This window comes from Pan troglodytes, chromosome 6, assembly GCF_028858775.2.
Source record: "Pan troglodytes isolate AG18354 chromosome 6, NHGRI_mPanTro3-v2.0_pri, whole genome shotgun sequence".
In the NCBI taxonomy this organism is placed as follows: domain Eukaryota; kingdom Metazoa; phylum Chordata; class Mammalia; order Primates; family Hominidae; genus Pan; species Pan troglodytes.
Window position 1 is genome coordinate 71136920 of NC_072404.2, and position 19020 is coordinate 71155939.

The 19020-nt window shown below is 39.5% G+C and overlaps 1 pseudogene; it reads right to left on the minus strand.

Moving 5' to 3' along the window:
- The window catches only part of LOC129144488 (septin-14-like), a 43663-nt pseudogene extending 38299 nt beyond the window's left edge, over nt 1–5364 (minus strand).
- Between the last annotated feature and the right edge of the window lie 13656 nt (nt 5365–19020).

Below are 19020 nucleotides of genomic sequence, written 5' to 3' on the forward strand. Positions count from 1 at the left end.
AAAAGAAAGAAAATTGATATGGTGCTAGCTAGATTAACCAAGAAAAAAGAGAGAAGATTCAAGTAAGCACAAGCACAATCAGAAGTGATATAAGTGACATTACAATGGATACCACAGAAAACAAAAGATCATCAGAGACTAGTATGAGTATCTCTATGCATACAAACTAGAAAACCTAGATAAAATGGTTAAATTCGTCCCTCCCTGCTCAGATGTGGCTCAAGCAGGAGGGGCACAGGGCCAGAGATGCCACAGACCTTCGACCCAGAGCAGCTTGAAGGCAGTGAATAATAGCTCTTCAGATCTGCAATAAAAAATGGCCTCTTCTAGAGAATTGTTTGAACTCGGGAGGTGGATGTTGCAATGAGCTGAGATGGCACCACTGCACTCAAGCCTGGGCAACAGAGTGAGACTCCGACTCAAAACAAACAAACAAACAAACAAAAACAAACAAAAAAGCCCTCTTCATAGCTTAAATTACAAAAGTTAACTAAAATACTTGCATGTTTTTTCTTTACCCCAACTCATTCCTTACATGTAGGCTCAATCTTTTCAGTATTTGCTTTACTCGTTCAGCAAAAGCCAAGAAAAACAACTTTGTGGTAATCAGGATGTTATCCAACTGTATATTGTTTACTTTATTGTAAATACTGGTGAACAGGCTGGGCGCGGTGGCTCACACTTGTAATCCCAGCACTTTGGGAGGCCGAGGCAGGCAGATCACGAGGTCAGGAGTTCGAGACCACGGTGAAACCCCATCTCTACTAAAAAATACAAACAATTAGCCGGGCGTGGTGGCAGGCGCCTGTAGTCCCAGCTACTCGGAGAGGCTGAGGCAGGAGAATGGCGTGAACCCGGGAGGCGGAGCTTGAAGTGAGCCGAGATCGAGCCACTGCACTCCAGCCTGGGTGACGGAGCGAGACTCTGTCTCAAAAAAAAAAAAAATACTGGTGGACAGTGGTGAATAATAGTTTTATATTCCTTTAAAAAATAAGAAAATGGTTGAACTAGTTTACAGTCCCACCAACAGTGTAAAAGTGTTCCTATTTCTCCACATCCTCTCCAGCACCTGTTGTTTCCTGACTTTTTAATGATTGCCATTCTAACTGGTGTGAGATGGTATCTCATGTGGTTTTGATTTTCATTTCTCTGATGGCCAGTGAAGGTGAGCATTTTTTCATGTACAAAAAACCAAACACCGCATATTCTCACTCATAGGTGGGAATTGAACAATGAGAACACATGGACACAGCAGGGGAACATCACACTCTGGGGACTGTTGTGGGGTGGGGGGTGGGGGGAGGGGGGAGGGATAGCATTGGGAGATATGCCTAATGCTAGATGACGAGTTAGTGGGTGCAGCGCACCAGCATGGCACATGTATACGTATGTAACTAACCTGCACATTGTGCACATGTACCCTAAAACTTAAAGTATAATAATAATTAATTAATTAAAAAAATAAGAAAATGGATAAATTCCTGGAAACATAAAACCTCTTAAGACTGAACCAGGAAAAAATAGATACCCAAAATAAACCAATAACAAGCAATAAAATTGACTGAGTAATAACGTAATTTCAAACAAAAAAAAAAACAAGAACAGATGGGTTTACAGCCAAATTTTGCCAGAAGTACAACGAAGAGCTGGTATCAATCTTACTGAAACTGTTCCAAAAATTTGTGGAATTTTTGGATTGGAAGAATAAATATCATTACAAAGACCTTACTAACCAAAGCAATCTACAGATTCAACACAATTCCTATCAAATTACCAACATCATTTTTCATAGGACTAGAAAAAGCGATCCTAAATATCATATGAAACCAAAAAAGCATCTAAATAGCCAAAGTAATCCTAAGCAAAAAGAACCAAGTCAGGGGCATCATGTGTCTGACTTCAAATTATACTATAGTGCTAATGCTATACTAAATAAAACAGTATGGCATTGGTACAAAAATAGATAGATTAATGGAACGGAATAGAGAGTTCATTGTTAGGAAGGATACGGCTAAAAAAAGGACAAAAAAATTGTGAAAGAAAAGAGAATAAAGAACCAGTAATAAAGCCACATGCCTACAACCAAGTGATCTTTGACAAAGTTGGCAAAAATAAACCATGGGGAAAGGGCATTCTATTCAATCAATGGTGCTGGGAAAATTGGCTACCCATAGGCAAAAGAATGAAACTGAATCCCCATCTCTTATCATACACAAACTTTAACTCAAGATGCATTAACGACTTAAATGAAAGACCAGAAGCTATAAAAATCCTAGAAGAAAATTTAGGAAAAACTCTTCTAGATATTGGCCTAGACAAATAATTCATAAATTAGACCTGAAAAGCAAATGCAACAAAACCAAATATACACAAATGGGACTTAAACTAAAGAGCACAGCAAAAGAAATAATCAACAGAGTAAACAGATAACCTACACAATAGGAACAAAATATTTGCATCTGACAAAGGACTAATATCCAGAATCTACAAAGAACACAAACAACTCAACAACAACAAAGAATAAATAACCCCATTAAAAAGACTGCAAAGGATATAAACAGACATTTCTCAAAAGAAGACATACAAGTGGCCACCAAACATATGAAAAATTGCTCAACATCACCAATCATCAGAGAAATGCAAATTAAAACCACAATAAAGGCCGGGCACAGTGACTCATACCTGTAATCCCGGCACTTTGGGAGGCCAAGGTGAGTGGATCACCTGAGGTCAGGAGCTCAAGACCAGCCTGACCAATATGGTTAAACCCCATCTCTACTAAAAATACAAAAATTAGTTGGGCGTGATGGTGGGTGCCTGTAATCCTGGCTACTTGGGAAGCTGAGGCAGGAGAATCCCTTGAACCCAGGAGGTGGAGGTTGCAGTGAGCCAAGATCACACCACTGAACTCCAGCCTGAGTGACAGAGTGAGACTCTGACTCAAACACACACACACACACACACACACACAATAAGATATTATCTTACATAGTCAGAATGGCTATTATTACAAACACAACAGATGTTGGTGTGGATGCAGAGAATAATGAATGCTTATTCACTGCTGGTGGGACTATAAATTTGCACAACCTCTATGAAAAACAATATAGAGATTTCTCAAAGCACTAAAAATAGAGCTACCATTTGACACAGTGATTATACTACTAGGCATCTACCTGAAAGAAAATATTATATAAAAAAGTCACTTTCACTCATGTGTATTACATTCCTACTCATAGTAGTAAAGTCATGGAATTAACCTAAATGTCCATTAACAGTGGACTGGATTTTTTAAATGTGGTATATATATACCATGGAATACCACACAGCCATAAAAAAAAATGAAATCATGCTCTGTGCAGTAACATGGATGGAGCTGGGGGCCATTATCCTAAGTGAAAATAACTCAGAAACAGAAAATCAAATACCACATGTTCTCACTTATAAGCAGGAGCTAAACAATGAGTACACAAGGACATAAAGATGGAAACAGTAGATAGCGAGACTCCAAAAGGGAGAGATTGGGAGGGGGCTGATGGTCAAAAAATTATCTATTAATAGTGAGATGTGATCACACCACTGCACACCAGCCAGGGCAACAGAGCGAGACTGTATCTCAAAAAAAAAAAAAAAAAAAAAAAAAAGATCTGTTGGGTAAAATGTTTTACTATCTCAGGGATAGGTACACTAGACACCAAACCTCACCATTATGCAATATATCTATTTGACAAATGTGCACATATACCCTCTGAATCCAAAATAAAAAATCAAAGGAAGTTTATAGTAGCAAACACTTATATCCTTTTTAAAAAGATCTTGCCCACAAGTGGTGGCTCACACCTGTAATCCCAGCATTTTGGGAGGCTGAGGCAGGCGAATTGCCCGAGGTCAGGAGTTTGAGACCAGGCTGGCTAACATGGTGAAATCCCATCTCTACTAAAAATACAAAAAAAATTAGCAGGGTGTGGTGGCGCACACCTGTAGTCGCAGCTACTCGGGAGGCTGACAGAGGAGAATCACTCTAACCTGGGAGGCGGAGGTTGCAGTGAGCCAAGATTGCAACACTGCACTCCAGCCTGGTGACAGAGGGAGACTTCATCTCAAAAAAAAGATCTCAAATAAACAACCTAACTTTACACCTCAAAAAAAAAAAAAAAACCTTAAACCAAAAATTAGTAGAAGGAAAGAAATAACAAAGATTGAGCATAAATAAATGAAATAGAGAATAAATTTTTTTTTTTAATCAGCCGGGCACAGTGGCTCACACCTGTAATCCCAGTGGATCTCTTGAAGTCAGGAGTTTGAGACCAGCCTGGTCAACATGGTGAAACCCTGTCTGTACTAAAAATACAAAAATTAGCCAGGCATGGGGGCATGCTCCTGTAATCCCAGCTACTTGCGAGGCTGAGGCAGGAGAATCGCTTGAACCCTGGAGATGGATATGCAGTGAGCCGAGATCGTGCCACTGCACTCCAGCCTGGGCAACAGAGTGAGACTCTGTCTCAAAAAAAAAAATAATAATCAATGAAGCTAAGAGTTGATATGGAAAAATAAATCAAAATCAAAGCCATTACCTAGACTAAGAACAAAAAGAGAGAATATGTTAATAAAATAAGAAATGAAAGAGAAGACATTACAATTTATTACAGAAGTTTATTTCTTACAGAAATAAACAGAATTATAAGGGACTACTGTGAACAATTATACACTAACCAATTTGACAACTTAGAAGAAATGGTGAAATTACTAGAAATATATAACCTACCAACATTGAATGGAGAATAGAGAGCTTAAAGAGACCGATAACAAATAGAGAATCTAAAGAAGTAATTTTCCAAAACTCCAAAACATAGCCTAGGACCAGATTACTTCATGAGTAAATTCTATCAAACTTTAAAAGAAAATTTAATATAAAACATCCTCAAATTCTTTGAAAAAATAGAAAAAGGAGGTAACACCTTCAGAGTCGTTCTATGAGGCAAGCATCCCCCTGATATCCAAGAAAGAAAATATACTTCCAAGAAGAAAATTATAAGCCAATATCCTTGAGGAATACGGTGTATGAATTAAATCTAAATAAATCTGTTTACAAAGAATCAATTCTCAAAAGAAGTTTTTCAAAATAAAAAAATTAAAAAATTTTCACACTGGATTCTGGATAAAAACTCATTTATAGCCTCTTTGTCAGATATTGTTACTGAAACTTACATTAATTGAGGAGTTTGCTTGAGCAGCAGTTTCTTCATCTGTTGGGAGCTGATATATCTGGATGCCACTGCTAATCAATTCACTCATTATCTTACTCTTAAAAGTCTGTAAATCATTTTTAGAAATTGTGTCTGCTTTGGCAATCAGCGGTATAATGTTCACCTATTAAGAAAAAAGACAAAATCTCAGCATCAAGGATTCCTTGTTCATCCTATAGTTTTTATAGTAAAGCCTTCACAAACTCTGACAACAAATTGTGAAACTAGATAATCACTGGCTGTCATGCCTTTCTTAAAAATTATTTTCCAAAATTATCAATACTTTTGAAGATTCATCTTTTATCTAAATTCAGGTTTACAAGTCTCAACCTTGTTGCTCTTTTAAAAATCCCTTACACCTCTACACATATGGAGTTAGTAAAACGTAAATAGTAGGACGATGTAAATTACTTATTTTCAACTTTCTTATTAAGCTGAGTGATTAAAGACAAATTGAACGACATTTCATCAAAATTATGGAAGAGATTTTGTCTTTCTACTTTTTCCATCACTTTTTCCATCAATTAATCTTAATTAATGTCCCATTTTCACACACTCTTGCCCCACCTAGATGTGTTTGCAGATAGATTTGATTTTGTTTTCCAAAGGCCACCTAAAAAGAATTTTTTTTTTTTTGAGACGGAGTCTTGCTCTGTCACCCAGGCTGGAGTGCAATGGCATGATCTTGGCTCACTGCAACATCCACCTTCCAGGTTTAAGCGAGTCTCTGCCTCAGCCTCCCGAGTAGCTGAGATTACAGGGGCATGCCACCACACCCTGTTGATTTTTGTATTTTTAGTAGAGATGGGGTTTCTCCATGTTGGCCAGGCTGGTCTCGAACCCCTGACCTCAGGTGATCTGCCCACCTCGGCCTCCCAAAGTGCTGGGATTATGGGTATGAGCCACCGCACCCAGCCTGGTTACCACAGTCTAAAGGCTGTGTGTGTGTGTATGTGTGTATGTGTGTGTAAGAGCACTTTGCAAACAAATATACTCATTCTTTTGTAAAAAGATGTAATTTCCACATTGGAAGTTGAATAGTTGCATATTTGAGGTTGAATTTTTACCCACAACGTTTTTTCCTAGTGCTTCAACATGATCACTCCTGTGTTTTGCGTTTGCACTTAAAATAAACTTTTTAGAAAATAATAATATACAAAATTATAAAATGTTTTATTACTGTTAAAATATCTTATTAAATTATAGCTCCACAAAATCAGTATCTGTAATACAGTACAAATATATAAATATAAATTTTAGGCAGACTGCTTTTGTTTTAGATTGCTCAAAGCATATTTTTCAAAAAATCCATGGACAAGCCAGGCACAGTGGCTCACGCCTGTAATCCCAGCACTTTGGCAGCCCGAGGCGGGTGGATCACCTGAGGTCAGGAGTTTGAGACGAGCTTTGCCAACGTGGTGAAGCCCTGTCTCTACTAAAAATGCAAAAATTAGCTGGGCATGGTAGTGGGCACCTGTAGTCCCAGCTACTCAGGAGGTTGAGGCAGGAGAATCACTTAAACCCGGGAGGCGGAGGTTGCAGTGAGCCAAGATCATGCCATTGCACTCCAGCCTGGGCAACAAGAGCAAAACTCTGTCTAAAAAAAAAACATTAGCCAGGTGTGTTGGCAGCACCTGTAGCCCCAGCTTCTCAGGTGGCTAGGGTGGGAGGATCACTTGAGCCCAGGAAGTTGAGGCTGCAGTGAGCCATGATCTGACAAAAAACAAAAACAAAGAAACAAAAACCAAACAAAAACAAAAACTCCATAACCTGACCTCCTCGCTATAAACAAAGCTAGATAGGACATCTCTTTTCTCCCACTGTCCATCACGAGGACTGCCACAGCACTCTGTAAGCTCCCTCATAAAGGCTTTGGACTGATCACCCTGGCATTTTAGTAGTTCGCCCTGTGGAATTCAGCCCCATCTCCGGACCATTTGGGGTACTCCCTTGTGGGAATTCCCCTGCACCACTTTTGGGGCAGCTCTAGCCAGCCTTGAATTTGACATGACATAACACAGTGATGGTAAATCATTAACATAAAGAAATGGAAACTTTTGGCTGGGCACAGTGGCTCAGGCCTGTAATCCCAACACTGGGAGGCTGAGGCGGGTGGATCACCTGAGGTCATGAGTTCGAGACCAGCCTGGCCAACAGGGTGGAACCCCATCTCTACTAAAAATACAAAAATTAGCCAGGCATGGTGGTAGGTGCCTGTAATCCTAGCTACTTGGGAGACTGAGGGAGGAGAATCCCTTGAACCCGGGAGGTGGAGGTGGCAATGAGCCAAGATCGTGCCACTGCACTTCAGCCTGGGCCACAGAATGAGACTTTGTCTTGAAAAAAAAAGAGAGAGAGAGAAAGAAAGAAAGAAACGGAAACTTTCTATGTCAATAATTCCTCAGGTGTTCAGATTTAAGAGGAAAGGCATTCATTGCAAGGAGAACAGACCAACTTGAAAAAGAAGACAATCAGGGCATGGTGGCTCACACCTGCAATCCCAGCACTTTGGGAGGCTGAGACCAGCAGATTGCTTGAGCCCAGGAGTTCCAGACCCATCTGGACAATATGGCAAGACCCCTCTCTCTACAAAAAATTAAAAATTAGCCAGGCGTGCAGGCACACGCCTGTGGTCCCAGCTACTTGAGGCTGAGGTGGGAGAACTCCTTGAGCCTGGACGATCAAGGCTGCCATGAGCCTGGTTCATGTCACTGCACTCCTGCCTGGGCAACAGAGTGAGATCTTGTCTCAAAGAAAGAGAAAAGAAAAAGACAGTAGCCATATACTCTTGCCTATCCCTTTATATAATGGTTTTGTGAAAATTAGAGATTTTATATTCTGGAAAATGGTTTGATGATAACAGATGAACATGAAATTAAGAGTGTGTATCCCAGCTGAGTGTGGTGGCTCATGCCTGTAATCCCAGCACTTTGGGAGGCTGAAGTGGGCAGGTCACCTGAGTTCAGGAGCTCGAGATCAGCATGAACAACATGGAGAAACCCTGTCTCTACTAAAAGTAAAAATAAAAAAGTAGCCGGGTGTGGTGGTGCATGCCTGTGTCCCAGCTTCTTGGAAGGCTGAGGCAGGCCAGGCATGGTGGCACAAGCCTGTAATCCCAGCTACTTGGGAGGCTGAGGCAGGAGAATCGCTTGAACCTGGGAGGTGGAGGTTGCAGTGGGCCGAGACTGTGCAACTGCACTCCAGCCTGATCAACAGAGTGAGACTCCATCTCGGAAAAAAAAAAAGTCCTATGCAGTATGAATCCACGTTATATGTATTATACAATATGTAATAAATATTATATATGCATATATAATATAGTACATGGTACATATACTCTATCATTTACATATATGTGTATAAATATTTATATATCTATACAACCACATAAAAGGATAAACATTATATCCTGTCATTTAAAGAATAAACATTTATCCACATAAAAGGATAAACATAATACCAAGTAGTAGTGAACTCTTAATACGTTCCTTAATATACTCAGATACTCTCCTACTCTATGTTCTATATGCCATTTAAGTCTTAAATTTATTTTATACAAAATCATATACTCAAAAGTGTGGATCTAACATGTGTACAATGCAGACAATAAAAATAAATAGGGCCAGGCATAGTGGCTCATGTCTGTAATCCTAGCACTTTGGGAGGCCAAAGCAGGAGGATAACTTTAGGTCACGAGTTTAAGACTAGCCTGGGCAATATAGGGAGATACCATCTTTATCAAAAATAAAATAAAGGCCAAGCGTGGTGGCTCATGCCTGTAATCCCAGCACTTTGGGAGGCCAAGGCAGGCGGATCACCCGAGGTCGGGAGTTCGAGACCAGCCTGACCAACATGGAGAAACCCCATCTCTACTAAAAATACAAAATTAGCCGGGCGTGGTGGCACATGCCTGTAATCCCAGCTACTAGGGGGGCTGAGGCAGGAGACTTGCTTGAACCCAGAAGGCAGAGGTTGCAGTGAGCCAAGATCGCGCCATTGCACTCCAGCCTGGGCAACAAGAGTGAAACTGCATCTCAAAAAAATAAAAATAGAAATAAAATAAAATAAAATAAAATAAAATAAAATAAAATAAAATAAAATAAAAAGTTAGCAGGCCAGGTGCCGTGGCTCAGGCCTGTAATCCCAGAATTTTGGGAGACTGAGGCAGGTGGATCACCTGAGGCAGGAGTTCGAAACCAGCCTGGCCAACATGGTGAAACCCCCTCTCTGCTAAAAATACAAAAATTAGCCAGGCATATTGGCACATGTCTGCAATCCCAGCTACTCAGCAGGCTGAGGCAGGAGAATGGCTTGAACCTGGGAGGCAGAGATTGCAGTGAGCCAAGATTATGCCACTGTACTCCAACCTGGGTGACAAGAGTGAAACTCCACCTCACAAAAACAAACAAACGAAAAACATTAGCCAGGCATGGTGACACATGCCTGTGGTCCCAGCTGCCATGGGGGCTGAGGTAAGAGGATTGCTTGAGCCTGGGAGGTCAAGGCTGCAGTCAGCTATGATTGTGCATCACTACGCTCCAGCCTGGGTGACAGAGTGAGACACTGTCTAAAAAAAAAAAGAAAAGAAAAGAAAAGAAAAGAAAAATTAAAATAAAAAGAACTTTCATGTACCCATTTCTCAGCTTAGGCTAGAACACAAACAAGACCTTTATGCTTTCCTTGATTGCAGGTCACCATACCTGCTTGGAAGTCTCTGCTATACTGAAATTTGCATTAACTCTCTTGCTTATGTTTATTCATTTTCTATGGTGGTTACTAAAACACGTAACATAAGGGCTATCCTCTTAAATTTGTAAGTGTACATTACAATATTTTTAACTATAAGCACAGTGTTGCACAGCAGACCTCTGGAACTTTTCAATGTTGCATAATTGAAACTTTATACTCATTGAACAGCAACTTCATTTTCCTCCACCCGCCCCCAGCCCCTGGTAACCAGCATTCTACTTTCTACTTCAATGGGTTTGGCAACCTTAGATACCTCAGATTGGTGGAATTAGGCTATGTTTGTTTTTTCTGTGACTGGCTCATTCATTCACTTTGCATAATGTCCTCAAGGTTCATGCACGTCATTGCAAATGACAGGATTTCTCTCTTTTTATAAGGCTAATTAATATTCCATTTATGTATATGCCATATTTTCTCTATCCATTTATCAGTCGTTGGACATTTACATTACTTCCATGTATTGGCTATTGCAAATAATGCTTCCAAGGATATGGGAATAAAAATATCTCTTCAGCATCCTGATTTCAATTTTTTGGAATAAATACTCAGAATCTGGGTTGCTGGATCTTATGACATGTTTTTTGAGACAGGATCTCATTCTGTTGGCTGAGTGCAGTTGTGTGATTGTGGCTAACTGTGGCCTTGAATGTCTGGGCTCAAGCAATCCTTCTGCCTCAGCCTTCCCAGTAGTTGAGACTACAGGCATGTGCCACCATGCCTGGCAAATTTTTTTTTTTTTTTTTTTTTTTTTTTTTTTTTGGAGAGATTGGGTCTTGTTCTATTGCCCAGGCTGGTCTGGAACTCCTAGCCTCAAGTGTCTTTCTGCCTTGGCCTCCCAAACGCTAGGATTACAGGTGTGAAGCATTGCACCCATCCAAGAATTCTTGGATCATGAAATCAACCTAATTTATTTGAGATGTGTGGCCACTTTTAATACATTGCTGGTATCAATTTGCTATTATTTTGATTAATCTTTTTGCATCTATGCAAGTTCCTCATTCGACTCTTGCATGGTGTTGCATCAAGTTTATGCTAGATTCATAAAATAAACTGTAGAGTGCTGCTCTTTTTCCTTGTCCCTAAAATAGTTTGGATAATATTAGAATTATTTCTTTCTTGAATATTTTTAAACTTCGTGAATAAAACTTTCTTAGCTTAGTGCTATCTTTGTGAAAGTTCTTAAACTGTAATTTTCATTTTGTAAAAAGTTATTGGTTCATTTTGATTTTCTATTATTTCTAAAATATGTACGTTTCAAGTTTTCTCTTAGGTATTTGCTCATTTCACTAAGTTTTAATCCATTACTTTTTTCAAAAAAAGTTTTTACATTTTATTTGTCCTCTTCTTCTGGGACTCTAAGAACACAGGTGTTAGAACTTTTGTTATTATTCCACGGGTCTCTGACACTGTCTTAATTTTTTTTAATTATTATTTTTGTTTATTCTCTTCTGTTCAGATTAGATAATTTCTCATTATCTTTTTCCACGATCATCAATTTTTCTTTGTCTTCTTTATCTTGCTCCTGAGCCCCTTCAGTAATTTTTAGAGAATTTTGGTAGTTGCATAAAATTTTGATTCCATTCTTTTAAAATACCTTCTATTTTTCTGGTGAAACTTTCTCAATTTCATTCTATTTCAACAGTGTTCAATCTTACTTCTTGAAGTATAGTTATAACAGCTGCTCCAAAGTCTTTGATAATCCCACCTTCTGTGTCAAGTTGGTATTCGTGTCTGTTGGTTGTCTTTTTATCTTTGTGAGATGTTCAGATTTTTCTAATTATAAAAAATTAGAGGCCAGGTGTGTTGGCTCACACCTTTTATCCCAGCACTTTGGGAGGCCGAGGCAGGTGGATCACCTGAGGTAAGGAGTTTGAGACCAGCCTGGCCAATGCGGTGAAACCCCATCTCTTCTAAAAATACAAAAAATTAGCAAGGCCTGGTGGTGGAGGCCTGTAATCCCAGCTACTTGAGAGGCTGAAGCAGGAGAATTGCTTGAACCCAGGAGGCAGAGGGTTTAGTCAGCCAAGATTACACCACTGCACTGCAGCCTGAGCAACAAGAGTGACACTCCATCTCAAAAAAAAAAAATTAGAAATTTTAAAAGTTTTCTAATTTTCTAATTCTTAATGTGTTGAGTAATTTTTTATTGTATTCTGGACATCTTACACACTATGCTCTGTGAATCTGAGTCTTGATAAAATGCTATAGAGTTTTTTTTTTATTTAACAGGTAGTAACCTTGCTAGAGTCAGCCACAAATTCCTACCGACCTTCTGTTTGCATTGGTTCATTCTAGTGCCAACTCTGTTTACAAGGCCCTTATAAGAGGTATTGAGATGTGTCCCACTGGTGCACCACCTAAGGGCCAGTTTGGGATTATGGGATATGGGTAGAGTTCTAACCCATCCTTCAGTTCTCAAAAACTACAGTTTAGCATCAGATTTTATATATATATATATATATATATATATATATTCTATCTATATAATAATAAATATATTCTATCTATATATAATAATATATATTCGGTTTTCCCCTCCAATTTTAATACTCTCAAATTCTAGTGGTTCATTGAGATCTTTTTCAAATCTTCCTGATTATCTGTACATTCTCTTGTTTATCATTTTCAATCCACTTTTATTATTTTGATATATTCATTTTTATAGCATTGCTCATAATCCTAGTATCTATAGTCTTTGTAGATCTGACTCTATACTTTGTTGTTTCTGTTGGCCGTTGTTCATAGTGACTTGTTTTCTTCAGAGATGTGTTTGTTTATTCCAGGTTCCAAGAGAATATACCTATGTGAGTTTGCTTTAACCTAACATTTTGAGTTGAAGTTTTCCAGGACATATATGTGGTATGAATTCTGGCCCAACTTTTCATTATATATTTGTCATCAGGGATTCTCAGAGGCTATGTTCTTTTTTCAGTCATTCAACACAGACCTAAGAAAAAAACCAATGAATTTGCCAACATTCATCTCTAGAGAACAGGATTTTCATTTAATGTATCCAGTGAGGGTTTCATTGCTCCAGGCCCCCTTCTCTATGACGAGGCTTCTGACCTGTCCTTCTGTTATGTTGGGACTTCAGACTTTGTTTACATTTTTGTGTGTATGTTTCTCTAACACCCTTGATAGACAAACAGTCATCCTCAGGGAAAAAGCCAGCTTCAAAAACTGCTTATCATTCTTGTATCAATCTTTATTATTTAAAAAAAAATTTTTTTTTGAGACGGAGTCTCACTCTGTCACCCAGGCTGGAGTGCGGTGGTGCAACCTCAGCTGACTGCAACCTCCACTTCCCCGGTTCAAGTGATTCTTCTGCCTCAGCCTCCTGAGTAGCTGGGATTACAGGTGCATGCCACCATGTCCAGCTAATTTTTGCATTTTTAGTAGAGACGGGGTTTCATCACGTTGGTCAGGATGGTCATGAACTCCTGACCTCATGATCCACCTGCTTTGGCCTCCCAAAGTGCTGGGATTACAGTCATGAGCCACTGTGCCCGGCATCATTCTTTATTATTGTTTTTCACTTCCAACTTCTATTTAAGCTCAGCATACTTAAAATACGCTTTAGATATGTTGTTGAGCATTTTTAGGTGTTCTATATTAGGAGGTGCTTGTGTGTGTGTGTGTGTGTGTGTGTGCATGCTTGGTCTGATATATAGCTTTAAGTAAAAGTTTGTTCATAATTTTTTCCTAAATTTACTATAAAATAATGCTAATAAGCACACCAAATATCAGCAGTGGTTTAATTTTGAAAGTACTTATGAGTTATTTTTTCTTTAAGTTCTTTTAAATTTTCAGAAATTTAAAGAGGATCATTTGTTATTTTAATAATTAGAAAAAAGTTATGAAAGAAACATTATCACAAGGAATTACATGGTGTAAAGGCAGCAAAACAGGAAGTTAGCAATAAATAAAAGAATGAGATGAGAGAATTCTTCAAAAGAAGGAAATTGTTGAGCTGATTATAAAACTAGTACTCGAATTCTGTTAAGTACACAATGAAATTTCCAATAAATTACATCACAAAGAAGTATATGTTAATTTTTTTTGTTAAAGGTAATTTGAAGTGTACTTCCCATACTTGTCCTGAATATAACCTTGACTAAATCTGACTTCATAGAATTTTTGCAAAACTTAAATGAGATAATAGTTGAAAAATGCTAGCTCAGATGAAACACACAGTTTTGAAAATTTTAGTAGCATTATATTATGGCAATAAGACTTAAGTAATGAAATGAAAAAGCTTCTGGTTATTAAGCTGCTGATTGTATCAGAGTCAAATGGCATATACTTGTGTTTGAAATTCAGGTGCAGACTTTCAATGTAAGAGAGTTCACTTTCCTATATTCCAGTAAACAGTATCCTAATCACCATCAATAGCATTTGTCAAGCACATGATATGGGTGTCAGTGTTTGCTAAGAGAGGGAAAGGTTACATAAGGAAGTATTTACCCTTGAATTTCAAATAATTGTTATGGGGATATGAAAACATAGACAATTCCCTTATGCAGCTCAGAATTTATTAGAGGCCAAACAATAGACACAAGTGAAAAACAAAGTTGAGCTACATAATCTTTAAATATCTTGTAACTAGGCCAGGCGCGGTGGCTCACGCCTGTCATCCCAGCACTTTGGGAGGCCAAGGCGGGCGGATCACAAGGTCAGGAGATCGAGATCATCCTGGCTAACACAGTGAAACCCTGTCTCTACTAAAAATACAAAAAATTAGCCGGGCGTGGTGGCGGGTGCCTGTAATCCCAGCTACTCAGGAAACTGAGGCAGGAGAATCACTTGAACCCGGGAGGTGGAGGTTGCAGTGAGCCAAGATCGTGCCACTGCACTCCAGCCTGGGTGACAAAGTGAGACTCCGTCTCCAAAAAACAAACAAAAAGAATGAGAGAGAAAGCAGTTTCAGGGTTAATATGGCTAGGAAGCAGTCATCAGAGAGCTTAAAGTATTCTGTAGCAGTAGTTCTCAAACTTTATCACCTGTAAGGCTTGTTAAACCACAGATTGCACGGTTTTAGTCTCAGCATTCCTAATCTAGAAGGGCATGGGCAGGGTATAAGAATTTACATTCTAGGGCCGGGCACAGTGGCTCATGCCTGTAATCCCAGCACTTTGGGAGGCTTAGGTGGGTGGATTACTTAAGGTCAGGAGTTCGAGACCAGCCTGGCCAACACAGTGAAACCCCATCTCTACTCAAAATAAAATAAAATAAAAAGCTGGGTGTGGTAGCACGTGCCTGTAATCCCAGCTACTCGGGAAGCTGAGGCATGAGAATTACTTGAACCTGGGAGGGGAGGTTGCAGTGAGCCAAGACTGCACCACTGCTCTCAAACCTGGGTGACAGAGCAAGACTCTGAAAAAAAAAAATAGGTTTTACATTTTAACAGGTTTCCAAGTGATGCTGATGCTGATATTTCTGGTTCTGGGGCTGCACTTTGAGAACCTCTGCTCTTTAAAAAAAAAAAAAAAAAAAAAAAAAAAGGATGCCCTTTTGTGTAAATGGGTCTCTACCCTCACACCCATAGTCCCAGAACCATATCCAGAACGAGCTTATCTAGAACTAACTACCTATTGCAATTTGAAAACAAAGATCCCTACTCTCACTTCAAATAAATTAATCACATGTTATTCTTATTGGGTGATGGGGAGAGTAAGGAAGAGGAAAGAGTCCAGGACATAATTTGGGAGATGGAGTAATAGAGCCCAGGGAAGTCAAGAGACTTGTTCAAGCTCCACAGCTCATGGCCAATAGATAGTCTGTCAAATTTTCACTATATAAAATTGGCACAAAATGTGCCAAATCTGCATTTAGAACATTCGTTTCTGATTGCCATAGAGAAGACAGAACTAAATTCCAAGTAGAAATGATACTTAAGAGATCAAAATGCCAAAGGAACATTGGCGTTTTTTTTGTTTTTTGTTTTTTGTTTTTTTTTTTTTGAGACGGAGTCTCGGTCTGTCGCCCAGGCTGGAGTGCAGTGGCGCGATCTCGGCTCACTGCAAGCTCCGCCTCCCGGGTTTACGCCATTCTCCTGCCTCAGCCTCCCGAGTAGCTGGGACCACAGGCGCCCGCCACGACGCCCGGCTAATTTTTTATATTTTTTAGTAGAGACGGAGTTTCACCGTGTTAGCCAGGATGGTCTCGATCTCCTGACCTTGTGATCCACCCACCTCGGCCTCCCAAAGTGCTGGGATTACAGGCGTGAGCCACCACACCTGGCCTTTTTTTTTTTTTCACTTTTTTTTTTTTTTACATTATTGTTTTTCTGAAAGCAAGACATACTACTGAGCAATGGAGAAAAAAATTAGAAACAATAAAAGTGTTTATGATAATGGGAGAGAAACCCATTAAGAATTTTATTGGATAAGGATGACAAAATTAACTTTCCCTGTTTTCGTTTTAGAATCACTGAACATTTGTGTTTCCATAATAAAAATAGCAATGAAAAGAAAATTGGACACAGCATTACCCTTTTCTCTCTGTGGGGTGGAGGAGGATGATTTGTCCTTCCTTGAAAGATGAGGAAGGCCTATCATGGGTTTAATTAAGGAGGACGTTGTATGCAGAAAAAGAGCAAGGCTTAAGGTATCACCCTGCAACTGAGTTCCCCATGTTGCATAGTAGTTATGCGCTTGGGCTCTGCACTTGGACTCTGCACTTGGACTATGTGATTTTGAATATTGCCATGGGGGCCCTCCATTTCAGAGCCCCTGTACCACCTCATCAACTCTTTCTCACGGTTGGAATAGCTCTGACTTTCTCTTTGCCTACTCTTTTAAATGAGTTTAAATGGTACGTGTGATTAGATTGTGCCCACCTGGGGAAACCTCCCTTTTGCTTAATTCAAAGTCAACTGTCTAGGGCAATAATTTGGTAGGGTGCCATCACAAAATACCAGAAACTGGGTGGTTTAAACAACAGAAATGTATCATCTCAGCAGTTCTGGAGGCTGAAAGTCTGAAATAGAGGCATCTGGCAGGTTGGAACCTTCTGAGGACTGTGAGGGAGAATCCATTCCATGCCTCTCTCCTAGATTCTCCCAGCCTTATGCATTTGGCTTGTAGACAGCCTTCTCCCTGTGTCTTTACATTGTCTTCCCCTTACTAGTATCTGTCTGTATACAAATTTCTCCCCCTTTTAAAAATCAGGACATAAGTCATAATTGATTAGGGCCCATCCTAGTGACTTACCCCATCTTCCCATCTTAACTTGAACATCTGTCAAGACCCTATTTCTTTTCTTTTTCTTTCATTTTTTTTTTTTGAGACAGAGTCTTAATCTGTCACCCAAGCTGGAGCACAATGGTGCCATCATGGCTCACAGCAGAGGTTCCAGGGTTCAAGTGATTCTCCTGCCTCAGCCTCCCGAGTAGCAGGGATTACAGGTGTGTGCCACCACACCCAGCTAATTTTTGTATTTTTAGTAGAGACAGGATTTTACCACGTTGGTCAGACTGGTCTCGAACTCCTGACCTCAAGTGATCCACCTGCCTCGGCCTCCCAAAGTGCTGGGATTACAGACATGAGCCATCGTGCCCAGCCCATATTTCTAAATAAGGTCACATTCACAGGGACTGGGAGTTAGGAACTCAGCATCCTTTAAAACCCATAAGAATTAGTAACCTGAATTAATCTGCAAAATAAATGAGGAAACAGAGGCCAAAGAGGATAAACCACTATCAGATAGACTAGAACCCAGGCATGAGGACTCGTTACTTCAGCCCTTCATCCTCTGCGTGTGTTCACAATCTCCATTTAAATATATATGTTGTATTAAGGACTACAGTAGTAATTTGGAGTTTGGGAAAATTTCATATCCTGCTTTGATGGACTGGAAGATGAGACGTGCTTTACGCAGAGCCTCTTCATCAATAGGTGAGTGGCTATGAAATGGGGGCAGGAACCCACAGGGAAGAAACTAGATGATCTGCTGAAAATGAGAAGAAAAATGAGCTACTGGACCTGCCAGCTGGCACCACTGCTCAAGTGGATTATGAACTGAATATAGAAAATATTAGGGAACAAAGAGTTACATGAATGTTCACAGCTGCTCTCCTCGCGTGCGTGACCTCTTCCCAAACATTTTCTGAACGAATCACTCTCAGCAGGAAAGTGGTCTCTCTACTAGGAATAACAAACAAGACAGTCTCTACAGCTACTTGGGCAAAGAAGAGCTTTGCCATGGAGGGGTCTGCTCTTACCTATGTTTTGCAGAATGCTCTGCAGAGAAATACTCACTTTGTTCATGACTTGTCTAATTCCTGGAAAACATCAGCACTGTAATTTAGGATTCGAATCTGTTGAAAAGATGTGCCAGCATTAAAAAAAATTAAGAAACAATGCTGTGAACTTCAGACTTCCTGAGAAAGTCAGAATTATCTGGAATAATTTGGCCCACACATTTCCTCTCAATTGAGAACACAAGGTTTGGAATCAGGCCAGGTGACCTAGGTTATAGCTCTGGCTCTAACTACATGACCTTGTCCAAGTTACTTAATGTTCATAAACCTCCATTTATCTATCAATAAACAGGCTCAATAATACATACATACCTCATGGGGATGCTGTGAAGATGAGATGAAATCCATCATCAAGGAATGTTAGCCAGAATCAGAATCCTCATCACCACTACATTCTCAAAGTCTCTTTTGATCCAAATTGAACATTTTCAGGAATAATTTTTAAAAATAAAATCTATCTTTTCTTTGTAAATTTGCTTTTTACTTTAATGCTTAATGTTTTGGTCAGTTGAATGAACTCTTTCAGCATCCTAAAATTATGTTAATATTCAGGAAAATATTGCTTACTAAATTTTTTTGGATTAGAAAATAGTGCATGAATGCAGTAAATTCTCTTGTCAGGACTGCAAGCTCACTCAATTGAAGGAATAGTGTTTTATTTTTCTTATTTATTTATTTATTTAGACAGAGTCTCTGTAGCCCAGGCTGGAGTGCAGTGGTGTGATCATAGCTCACTGCAGCCCTGAATATCAGGGTTCAAGTAAT